Here is a 12,693-nt window from a genome sequence, read left to right as displayed (position 1 = left end):
CTTCCGGGGCTTAAGTGGTTAAACAGCCAGTGTCCTAAAAATCAGAACACACTGAGGTGTTTTAAGTGACTGTGGTGTCAGAAACATAACAGGCATTCATTTTGCTTTAACACATCTTGAGAAAATGCAAATATTTAATAACTTAAAAAAGTAAAGTCATTTTGTGTTAGGATTGAGTTCCCCTGCTGGTGACACTGTGTTGCCCTGGGCTGAATGCTGCACTTCCATTGTCCACCAGCAGGTGTCTCCCAGAAGCCAGCAGGCTTCTATGATCACCCAAACTGTGTTCAGCTGCCAGGTGGCTATTTAAGGCTGCTCCTCCCTTTCCCAGGCGCGTCACTATTTTGAATGCCTCCTTGCTGCCTGAACCAGTTGTCTGTGATCCTGATCCATCCCCTGATCTATCCTGTACCCCTTGCTCCTGCTCTCTGCCTAGTATCCAGTCTAGTCTGCCCTCTTCCTTGCTTCCCTGTTACCCTTGTCTCTTATATTGTATATATTTGTAGATAGTTGGTTCTTTAGTTATTGTGTCTTTGGGGTTGGTTTTTGTTTGCTGGTATTTGCTTTGTTCACTGTTGCTGTTTATGTTTGTTTTGTGGTTCACTGTAATAAATCTCACTTTAAGGTTATCTATATTGTTTTGGTGTGTAGCTACATGTCTGGTCTCCCCTGCTGCTGCTGAACCCTGACATTTTGAGTCATATGTCTCAAGTCATGAATACCAAAGTCAAGTCTTTTATTAATTTTAGTCAAGCAAGTCTCAAGTCCTCAAACTGGTGACTTAAGTCTGACTTAAGTCAAGTCATGTGACTCGAGTCCCCCACCTCTGGTTTTTAGTGACTACGTAGTCAATTGGTGGTAAGGTGGAAGGTCTTTCTTGTTTTTAATACCACTTTGTTCCTCTTTTTTGATGAATACATTTAATATATTTTATTGATTTATTTTTTGATGATTTTTTAGTGGAAAAATTCTAAATTTATACCTCTAGTTATTATGACACTTTAAGGGTATTTCTTTCTTCTGGTCCTTTCTTTTTTCCAAAAAACATCACTTCCTGACAGCAGAGGATTGTGGGACATATAGTCAGGCCTCCTCGACTTACCATAGGCTTTCTACCAAGGGGGTAACTAGAACCTTCAGGTCTTTTATGGTTTGTTACACCCCTGGCCCCCGACCGGGTCCCTTCTCACTGATCCCAGGGCCCTTTACTTCGATTGTGTTTTAGCAGCAAACAGTTTTGGGGGAAACCAGGAATAGAGTCCGGATGCAATCTTCAGGTAAACAAAACTTTTTATTCACTAGCGAAGAAGACTCAGCAACGATTTAAGTCAATTTGCTAAGTGCCCAAAAAAGTGTGTACATCATATATATATATATATATATATATATATATATACACAGTGTATTGCAAAAGTATTCGGCCTCCTTGAACTTTGCGACCTTTTGCCACATTTCAGGCTTCAAACATAAAGATATAAAACTGTAATTTTTTTGTGAAGAATCAACAAGTGGGACACAATCATGAAGTGGAACGAAATTTATTGGATATTTCAAACTTTTTTAACAAATAAAAAACTGAAAAATTGGGCATGCAAAATTATTCAGCCCCCTTAAGTTAATACTTTGTAGCGCCACCTTTTGCTGCAATTACAGCTGTAAGTCGCTTGGGGTATGTCTCTATCAGTTTTGCACATCGGGAGACTGAAATTTTTGCCCATTCCTCCTTGCAAAACAGCTCGAGCTCAGTGAGGTTGGATGGAGAGCGTTTGTGAACAGCAGTTTTCAGTTCTTTCCACAGATTCTCAATTGGATTCAGGTCTGGAGTTTGACTTGGCCATTCTAACACCTGGATATGTTTATTTGTGAACCATTCCATTGTAGATTTTGCTTTATGTTTTGGATCATTGTCTTGTTGGAAGACAAATCTCCGTCCCAGTCTCAGGTCTTTTGCAGACTCCATCAGGTTTTCTTCCAGAATGGTCCTGTATTTGGCTCCATCCATCTTCCCATCAATTTTAACCATCTTCCCTGTCCCTGCTGAAGAAAAGCAGGCCCAAACCATGATGCTGCCACCACCATGTTTCACAGTGGGGATGGTGTGTTCAGGGTGATGAGCTGTGTTGATTTTAAGCCAAACATAACGTTTTGTATTGTTGCCAAAAAGTTCAATTTTGGTTTCATCTGAGCAGAGCCCCTTCTTCCACATGTTTGGTGTCTCCCAGGTGGCTTGTGGCAAACTTTAAATGACACTTTTTATGGATATCTTTAAGAAATGGCTTTCTTCTTGCCACTCTTCCATAAAGGGCAGATTTGTGCAGTATACGACTGATTGTTGTCCTATGGACAGAGTCTCCCACCTCAGCTGTAGATCTCTGCAGTTCATCCAGAGTGATCATGGGCCTCTTGGCTGCATCTCTGATCAGTCTTCTCCTTGTATGAGCTGAAAGTTTAGAGGGACGGCCAGGTCTTCGTAGATTTGCAGTGGTCTGATACTCCTTCCATTTCAATATTATCGCTTGCACAGTGCTCCTTGGGATGTTTAAAGCTTGGGAAATCTTTTTGTATCCAAATCCAGCTTTAAACTTCTCCACAACAGTATCTCGGACCTGCCTGGTGTGTTCCTTGTTCTTCATGATGCTCTCTGCGCTTTAAACGGACCTCTGAGACTATCACAGTGCAGGTGCATTTATACGGAGACTTACACACAGGTGGATTCTATTTATCATCATTAGTCATTTAGGTCAACATTGGATCATTCAGAGATCCTCACTGAACTTCTGGAGAGAGTTTGCTGCACTGAAAGTAAAGGGGCTGAATAATTTTGCACGCTCAATTTTTCAGTTTTTTATTTTTTAACAAAGTTTGAAATATCCAATAAATTTCGTTGCACTTCATGATTGTGTCCCACTTGTTGATTCTTCACAAAAAATTACAGTTTTATATCTTTATGTTTGAAGCCTGAAATGTGGCAAAAGGTCGCAAAGTTCAAGGAGGCCGAATACTTTTGCAATACACTGTATATTTATTTATATATATATATATATATGTCAGAAGATTTTTCTAACTAGTTTGGCAAGTGTGTCTTTGACGTCTGTGATAATGCCCTGGAGGAGGGTGAAACGCGTCAACGCAATTTCCGGTCCCATGCTTGCCGCTACGTCACTTCCGGTGGCGGTAGAGCGCATGCCGGGACCAAGCGCATTCCCGAGCGAGCACCGCAATCCGGAAGATATACAGGAACCACATACGATTTACAAAGCCTGCTTTAATCCAGTAAATGTGAGTGTAATATGTTTTCTTTTATTCAATAAACCTTTTTAAAACGGTATTACACTATTGTGAGCTTTCCTTCCCTATACGGTTCCATATCCTGCTGATTCACATGCCGGGAGAGTTTTATTCTTTATCAGCTCTAAAGGATATTCACAGAGGCGTAACTAGAACCTTCAGGGCCCTGATGCAAGAAACCATGAAGGGCCCCCCAGACCCCTGGCCGGGGCCCTTACCTTCAAGCCCAGGGCTCTTCCCACTGATCCTGGGGCTCTTTACACTCGTTGCATGGCCTTTTATTACGGTCCCGCAGCAGGATTCTTTCACAGGTTCTGCAGTGGGCCCCCTTCCTGCAATCTTGTGGGCCCCCTTCCTGCAATCTTGGGGCTTCCCCACAGTGGTGCAATGCCAGCGTCCGGTCACAAGTGTGACCTTTGCGATCCTGGAAGTTCACCCACTGGTTTGCTACCGGGCCCCCTGGAGCATGGGGCCCGGTAGCGATTGCAACCCCTGCAACCCCTGTAGTTACGCCCCTGGATATTCACCTAGTTCCTTACTGGACACACGCTTGATTGACCCTTATACAGTATTGTCCAAGGGTCCTCTTTGTCTGGTAAGTGGAACATCTATAGGGGGTGGATCTTCACAACACCGCATCTGATTGCTGGCATGGTTTTGCACAGTCTTTTTAGCCCCTAAGCACCTTTGGACTTTTTTTTACTATTTTACTTAATAACCCTTTACTGGGATAACTTACAAACCTTACTAACCATTAGTGTCTTTGCATTTCTTGTCTGCTATAAATATGTTGGAGCCCAAGGTGTCAGAGGTGTTGGGGAGCATGCAAGGTCAGGGCAACCAATGAGAACCACCAACTTCCAGTGGCCCTTGCGGGTGTAGCCTTGCACTACCTTGCAGTAAAGAAATGTCTATCCTCTGCATTGTGCGTTGCGGTGAAGTTATGGCCGATCGCTTCCCAGCTGTTCACAGAGAGGCAGTGACATTTCTACAATAGGCTTGTCTGCCGTGCAGAAAACAGGATTACCACCTCTTGTCCTTCAAGCTCCAGGAGGGGTTATCCACACGTCTGTCTCCGGAGTGCCGGCCTATTGCCGGAGCCGAGACAAGAAACCAGAGCCCCGACCTCCCGCACTTTACTATTTCTATTGTCAGTTTTCCGTCTGAATGCTCCTTGCTGGTTGGCTTAGGAGTTCCTTACCTTTATTGACCACTTTCTGACTGCAATACGTATACAGTATATACAGGGCTGCTGTTAGAAATCACAGGGCCCCGTACAGCCTACCTGCCCCCCCCCCCCGAATATGTCAAGACAATATTTTCACTAAAAATACACGTGGACACAAAACTAACAGAGAACCTGTGAGAATTAACCCTTTTTAATTATTTTTTAAATTTTTTTAAAAAAAAAAACATTATCAAATTTTTTTTTAAATATTAAAAATGTTTACAATTATTTTATTTTACATTTTTATTATTATTTATTTCAATGTTTTTTTTTTTTTTTTTTTTTACAATTTGTTATTTTTTTACAGGACAAGAAAGCCTGCTGCTGCGGGAGGGAGGGAGGTATGGCACAGTGAAAGAGGGGCACACGGGGAGAGGGGGGTTCAGAAGCAGACAGAACAGGGAGGGGGATCGGTGTCGGAGAAGCAATTACAGGAACGATGCCCTGTGTCTGTGTCTCTCCCTGCAGCAGCTGAAAGCAGGCAGGAGGGTGGGAAACTGGCTTTCGGCTGCTGCAGAGAGCTGCACAGGGCTTCCTTCTGTAATTGCCCCTCTGCACCGATTCCCTATGCTAGTGGGGCCCTCCTGTTTTCCTGAGCCCCCTACACAGGGGAGGATTGGGCCAGGGGGAAGAGGGGCAATTGCCCCCGTGGCCACTCTGCCCTGTAAAAAGGCTTCACCATTTCTGCCACAGACATGCCTAAAGGATTCCCTGCCGCTGACCTACTGAGTGCGGGTTGAAGGCAAGGACAGAGAGCAGGCCTCCCCCTTAGCATGGATGGTGTAAACTGTGTCTGAGCAGAGGTCGGTTCCATGCCCCCCTGGAGACTCTCCTCCCCCTGCCAGCCCCAACCGAGCTGTCCCAGCTCCCTCCAACCGCCCTCCTGGCCGGATTCAGCCAGTGAGCAGAAAGTACCTGGAGCAAGGCTTCAGCCTGTAATGGGGGTCAAGGGGAGGACAGGAAGAGGCCTCTGGTTTGTACTTGCCCCCTGGGCTGAAAGTTGCCAGTCTGCCCCTTTCCCTACAGGAGGACTGGTGGTCCACCCCCCCCCCCCCCCTGTATATATACATCATGGTTTGCAAGTAGATTATGGATGAAGCTATCAGCTTTAACCCCGGTATTTTTTATTTTTTTCTCATGAAAGCGTTCCAAGCGGCTCATGAGCCACTGAATAGCTTTCAGAAGAGGACATACACCCCCCCACCCAACCAACCAACCAACCAACGGTGTTTCTTAGGCTTACCATTTCCACCATCAATTTGACGGTGCTGCCAGATGACCACAGAGGTGGACAGAGACTGGATCATCTTTGATCGCCTCCATGGCCTTGGAGGACCGGAGTGACATTACGACCTCCAGGGTGGAAGTAAACAATTTTTGTTTTAAAGGCAAAAGATCGAAAAAAATGTATTTATTTTTGATCTTTTACTTTCTAAGGCAAAAAAAGAGATTTGAGATCTTTGTGACCACAGATCCCTCCATAAGCCCCGGTTCACACTTATGCGATGCGGGAAGGCTGCGAATTCGCAGCGTGTTCCCGCATCGCAAACGCACCCTTGGCAGTTCACACTGCCATATGCGATACGCTGGGGGTGTCAATGAAATGTTAACGACACCCCCAGTTTGATCGGATATCGCAGTGCGATCTTGCAGTTCGCACAGGATCGGATCGCACAAGTGTGAACCGCTGTGCGATCCGATCCTGATGCGGCTGCAAAAAAGGGTCCTGTGCGTCTTTGAGGACCTTGTTTATATTACAAGGGATGTATACAAAATAGAAATAGGTATAAAAGTGATAAAAAACAAAAATTAAAGCGCCCCCCCATCCCTCCGTGCTCGCACGCGGAAGCAAACACATACTTAGTTTGCGCACATGTATGTAAACCATGTTTGAGGTATCACCATGAACGTTAGAGTGGGAGCAACAATTCTATCACTAGACCTCCTCTGTAACTAAACAGGGAACCTGTAAAAGATTTTAAAGCGTAGCCTTTAGAGATTTTTATGTTCTGTAGTTTGTCACCATTCATAGTTACATAGTTACATAGTTACATAGTAGGTGAGGTTGAATAAAGACAATAGTCCATCCAGTTCAACCTGTAAAATTCTGCACCAATTTTAAAGCGTGACATGTTTGGTATCTATTTACTCAGCATAACATCATCTTTTATATTTTACAAACAAATGTGGATATATATTGTGTGGTTTTTTTTTTTTTATTCATTAACCACTTCTGGACCGGAAAATTTTCCCCCTTAATGACCAGGCAATCTTTTGCGATTCGGCACTGCGTTACTTTAACAGACAATTGTGCGGTTGTGCGACGCTGTACCCAAATAAAATTGATGTCCTTTTTTTTCCCCACAAACAGAGATTTCTTTTGGTGGTATTTGATCACCTCTGCGATTTTTATTTTTTGCGCTATAAACAAAAAAAGAGCGACAATTCTGAAAAAAAAAACACAATATTTTTTACTTTCTGATATATAACATTCCCCCCCCCCCCAAAAAAAAAAAATCAAAAATCAAAAATCAAAAATCAATTGTTTTTATCATTTTAGGCCAATTTGTATCACCGCTACATATTTTTGGTAAAAAAAAAATCCCAATAAGCGTATTTTGATTGGCTTGCGCAAATGTTATTGCGTTTACAAACTAGGGGATAGATTTTTGGACTTTTTATTTATTTATTTATTTTAGTAATGGCGGCGATCAGGGATTTTTAGCGGGACTGCGACATTGCGGCAGTCCCGCAAAAGTCGCAGTTTTGCACTAAAGTTATCACGTCTACAAACTAGGGGAAAGGTTAACGTCATTTTTTTTTTTTTTTCTTACCAGTAATAGCGGCGATCTGCAATTTCTAGAGGGACTGCGACATTGCGGCGGACAGATCGGACCCCTAAGGCCCCTTTCACATTTGCGGACCGTTCAGATCCGCCTGTCAGTTCTTCAGGCGGATATGAGCGGATGCCCCATGCATCTCTATGGGGCATCGGATGTCAGTGGAGACATGTCCGCTGACATCTGATCCGATCCGTCAAATCCGGAAGGATGGAAACCATATTTTCAATCCCTCTGGCAGAGCGGATGAGAACAGACAGGCGGTCCGTTCTCCTCTGATTCCCCCATAGAGGACAGCGGGGATCAGTGGCGGAGCTAGACTTTTAAAACAGGGGTGGCAAGGTATTATTTTGGGGGGTCAATATACAAAGTGTCATTTAGGGGGAGATTTACTAAAACTGGTGCACTCAGAACCTGGTACAGCTGTGCATAGTAACCAATCAGCTTCTAGGTTTTTTTGTCAAAGGTTAATTGAACAAGCTTAAGTTAGAAGGTGATTGGTTGCTATGTACAGTTGCACCGGATTCAGTGTGCACAATTTTTAGTAAATCTCCCCCAGTGTGTCAGATTTGTCCACCGCAATGTCGCAGTCGCTCTAATAATCGCTGATCGCTGCCATTACTAGTAAAAAACAATTAAAAAATAAAAAGTTCCATAGTTTGTAGATGTAATAACTTTTTTGCAAACCAATCAGAATATACTTAGGATTTTTTACAAAAAATATGTGTCAGAATACATATCAGCCTAAATTTATGAAAAAATTAGATTTTTTTCATTGGGAATGTTTTATAGCAGAAAGTAAAAAGGATTTGTCGCTAATTTTATGTTTATAGCGCAAAATATAAAAACTGCAGAGGGGATCAAATATCACCAAAAGAAATCTCTATTTGTGGGAAAAAAATACATCAGTTGTATTTGGGTGCAGCGTCGCACGACCTCACAATTGTCAGTTAAAGCAATGCAGTGCCGTATCGCAGAAAATGGTCTGGTCATTAAGGGGGAGCTGAAGTAGTTAAAGGGTCAGTTTTTTCAGATAATTTTGCCCATTTAAGATTTTTTTCTGAGCGGTCAGGGGATGGTAAAAACAGACAACTCAAAGTCTAGATCACAACTGGAACCCCTCTACATGTTATTAGCCCCATAAAAATCTGCCACTCTGCTAAGAATAAAAAAAGCAGGATTTAGGAGAATTATTATAAATAATTTTGCCCCCTTTAATAAATCATTGTAATGCCACCCATATTCCTGTCCTTTTAAACAGGGTGACTGACAGTAAGCTGACACTAATGCTGCACAGGTGTTAGGGTACTTTCACCCTGGTAAAAGGGCAAGAATATGGCCCTGGGTGACATTACAATGACTTATTAACCACTTTGCCACTGAGTACCGTAGTACTACTGCGGCAAAGTGGCTCGTTATCGTCTGACGACGTAGACCTACGTCGTCAGACACTCCCCCTTGTGGGCGGCGCTGCGCGCCGCCGGAGGCTCACTCACGCTGTATTCAGTCACAGCGGGAGTTGGGCCAGGGGAGGAGCAGCGGCGATCGCAGCGGCGATCGCTCTCCATTTCCAGTTCCTGGCCGTACGGCGATCCCCTCTGATTCCTCCACTGCCATGCATCCGCCCAGGACCAAAGACCAGGCCCTGTTTTGCGATTCGGCACTGCGTGACTTTAACAGACAATTGCGCGGTCGTGCAACGCCATACCCAAATTAAATTAGCGTCCTTTTTTTCCCACAAACAGAGCTTTCTTTTGGGGGTATTCGATCACCTGTGCGATTTTTACTTTTTGCGCTATAAACAAAAAAATAGCGACAATTCTGGAAAAATAACAATATTTTTCACATTTTTTTATTTAAAATTCTCAAAAAAAAAAAAAAAAGTAAAAAATCAAATTTTTTAAACATTTTAGGCCAATTTGTTTTCTGCTACATATTATTGGTCAAAACATTTGCAATAAGCGTATTTTGATTGGTTTGCGCAAAAGTTATTGCGTTTACTAACTACGGGAAAGATTTTTGTCATTTTTATTGTTTTTTTTTTTACTAGTAATGGCGGCGATCTGCGTTTTTATTTGCGGGACTGCGACATTGCGGCGGACAGATCGGACCCTTGACTGACATTTTTGACACTTTTGGGGGTACCAGTGACATTACTACAGTTATCAGTGCTACAAATATGCACTAGTACTGTAAAATGACACTGGCAGGGAAGGGGTTATCTTTTTTTTGAGAGGGAGGGGTTATGTGTGTCCCTAGGGGCGTGATTCTAACTGTGATTGTCTGTGGCTTGAGGTGTAGGAACAATGATCAACGGTCCTACATAGTAGGACAGGGAAGGGGTTAACTTTACTGGTGATCTGGTGATCGAGGGGTTAAATGTGTCCCTAGGGGCGTGATTCTAACTGTGGTGGGGTGTGGCTTGTGATGTAATCACAGAGACATATGATCCTACATAGCAGGGTCACATAGCCTCTGTGATCACTTTAGTGAGAATGACAGACAGTTGTGTTTACATCATCCATCCGTCCTTCTCTCACTGCAGAGGGAGATTGCGAGTGGCCTGGTGGCCATCTGAGCCGCCGGTCACACACATTGACTCACCAGCTGACGAGCGGGGGCGGGAGCGATCACATCCTAGCTCCTCCCAGGCTAGCACCGTGCATGTATGACGCTTTGCCTGGGAGCACCAGACTGCCGCCGTACAACTGCGGCGGGCGGTCAGCAAGTAGTTAAGTGTGAGCCTAGGGTGTGTTTTCTAACTGTGAGGGGGGGTGGGCTTGTAATATCAACACAGAGACCTGTGTTCCTAAATAGCAGGAACACAGGATCTCTGCATTGATAGCAGAGAGAACAACGGTCTGCTGTGTTTACAACAGCAGACCGCGGTTCTCTCTGCGCTGGTCCCCCGCTGTCGAATGGGCGTGGGCGCGCACCCACAGGTTTGCTCCCACGAACCGCTGTACAGGTATGGCGATTTGTGGGAACCTGCCGCCGTATTCCTGCAGCTGCTGGTCGGCAAATGGTTAAAATGTTTTTTTTTTATTGCGTTTAGAAAAAGGCTGCGCAGACACCATGTGACATTAAAAATTGCAATGATTGCCATTTTATTCCCTAGGGTGTCAGCTAAAAATATATAAGTCATAGGTCATAGGTCAAAAATACTGATTCAAACTTGTCAACAAAAAGTGCCAGAAAAGGCCGGGCCTTCAATGAGATATGGGGTGACCTGCGATGAGGAAATACAAAAAATTGAGTTAAGAAAATGAAAAGTTTAGTGAATTTATTTATTTGTTAAAGTGTTGCAACATCTTTTTTTTACTAATGATACATATTTTGCATTTCTACCTCCAATTTCATAGAGAATCCTTACTGCTTAGAGAAGCTCACATTTTTTAGGGATCTCTGGAGGATTGCAGACCTGTGTAGCACTGCCCCCTAGAGGACTGCTGAGTATTACACTTTTTGGATTCCCCTGGGTTACCCTTAGCAACTGATAGCAGATAATTATCATAGAAAGTCCTTGGTTCAGTCCAGGGGATTTGGTTTTTTGTGTTTTTATTTGGAACTGGGATAGGAGAAGGGATGAGTGGGATACTCCAACTATGAACTATGCACAATCTTGAGGACAACTAGCTGTAGTGTGCGGCAAGACCGCTGCTTCACCTTGCCACTGAAGTGAAGATATATAATGTGTTCCTGCTTGAATCACTCTTCAGGGCTTCTAAGTTGGCACCCTATATGACGGATCATGGTATATATAGCCAATAACTGATCTACTACTGTTACCTTCGCAGACTGGTTGACAAATCCTTGAAAAAGGCTATAAATTAGCCGAAACGCGTAGGAATATTGGATGACCTTTGTGAACATTTTTTTCCAAGCCCCCAAGCATGAAAAAACAGAGATAACATTCAACAAAAAGTCACCACATTCACGCCTGTCACGGATTCTATGAATCCCTTTCTTACCTTTTCACTTTTGGGTCTTTAACCCAAACACGCACATAATTATATGTATTTTGTGGATCTATGTTTACTTATGAAATAAATTTATCTCTATTTCTTTGTATAAACCTGCGTACAAATCACCCCCACATTATATAAAGGGCCGGAGGCAGCCAATACTATCTTAGTCCTTTAGAGATCAAACCATACCCCCCAGACTAACTTGGCACCCCCTTTCTCATTTGCTGTGCGTGCTGCCACCTGTCCACTGACTCTCCACTGGAGTGGGCAGACCCCCGGCAAGCTTCCCGGTACTCACGGACACTGTTTTTCCCAAGGTTGCTCTGCCTCCAACTCCACTGTCAGTTCTCCTGGACCTCCTGGCTCAGCTCTACACTCCTGGCTCAGCTCCACACTCCTGGCTCAGCTCCACACTCCTGGCTCAGCTCCACACTCCTGGCTCAGCTCCACACTCCTGGCTCAGCTCTACACTCCTGGCTCAGCTCCACACTCCTGGCTCAGCTCCACACTCCTGGCTCAGCTCCACACTCCTGGCTCAGCTCCACACTCCTGGCTCAGCTCCACACTCCTGGCTCAGCTCCACACTGGTCCACAAGGCCGCCCGACTGTGACCACCATCCACTGCCGCAGAAGGAGAGACAGGCGTTACCCTCCTTCTGGGACCTGGCTTCCGCCCAAAGACACCCTGTCACATGTGCCCTTGGCTTTTATAACATATCCCAGGATGCACCACTGTTTGTGCCAACCTACTGGAATAGTTACAAAAGCCTGTGTGTCACTGGCTGGGGTTCCTCCACTGTCCAACAGGCTCCTCTATTGGATACAGTGGGGACACTTCCTCAGGCCTGATGAATCACACATGGGCACATGCAACAGGCAAAACTACAAATCAGGCTCCCCTGATAAGCAGACACTGGGCTTTACCAACCTAGGAGGGTGCTACATCTGTAATACAACACTTATATCAGATATATAAATACCTGTGTCCTAAACATTTTGATGATGCAGATAAAAGCTTCTAGGCTTCCATCTTTTGGGATTTTCTGTAAATAGGGGGAGGGGCATTACAAAAAAATTGGGGTTATACTTTAAGCTAATCTCTTTCACAGTGGCTGCCTGTCGATAAGGGGCGCAGGGGTGCCAGCCTCGTAATCAATGCGCCCAACCCCTAATCTCCATGTAGAGCGCCAGACGCATGGCTTCCAATGGGTTTTTTTTTTTTTTTGGAAGCACATGATTAGAGCCTGAGGCTCTAATTGGCTTAAAAAAAGGGTGGGCTTGGGGTGTAGAGCACTGCGCTCTGAGCCCACCCAGTTGTGTGACAATAGCAAAATAATATTCGCTATTGTCTTCCTGATTCTCCTCCCGG

Source organism: Pelophylax lessonae (assembly GCF_965119305.1).
Source record: "Pelophylax lessonae genome assembly, chromosome: 4".
In the NCBI taxonomy this organism is placed as follows: Eukaryota; Metazoa; Chordata; class Amphibia; order Anura; family Ranidae; genus Pelophylax; species Pelophylax lessonae.
The sequence above is the reverse complement of the archived record's forward strand: the minus strand, read 5'-3'. Positions refer to the sequence as shown.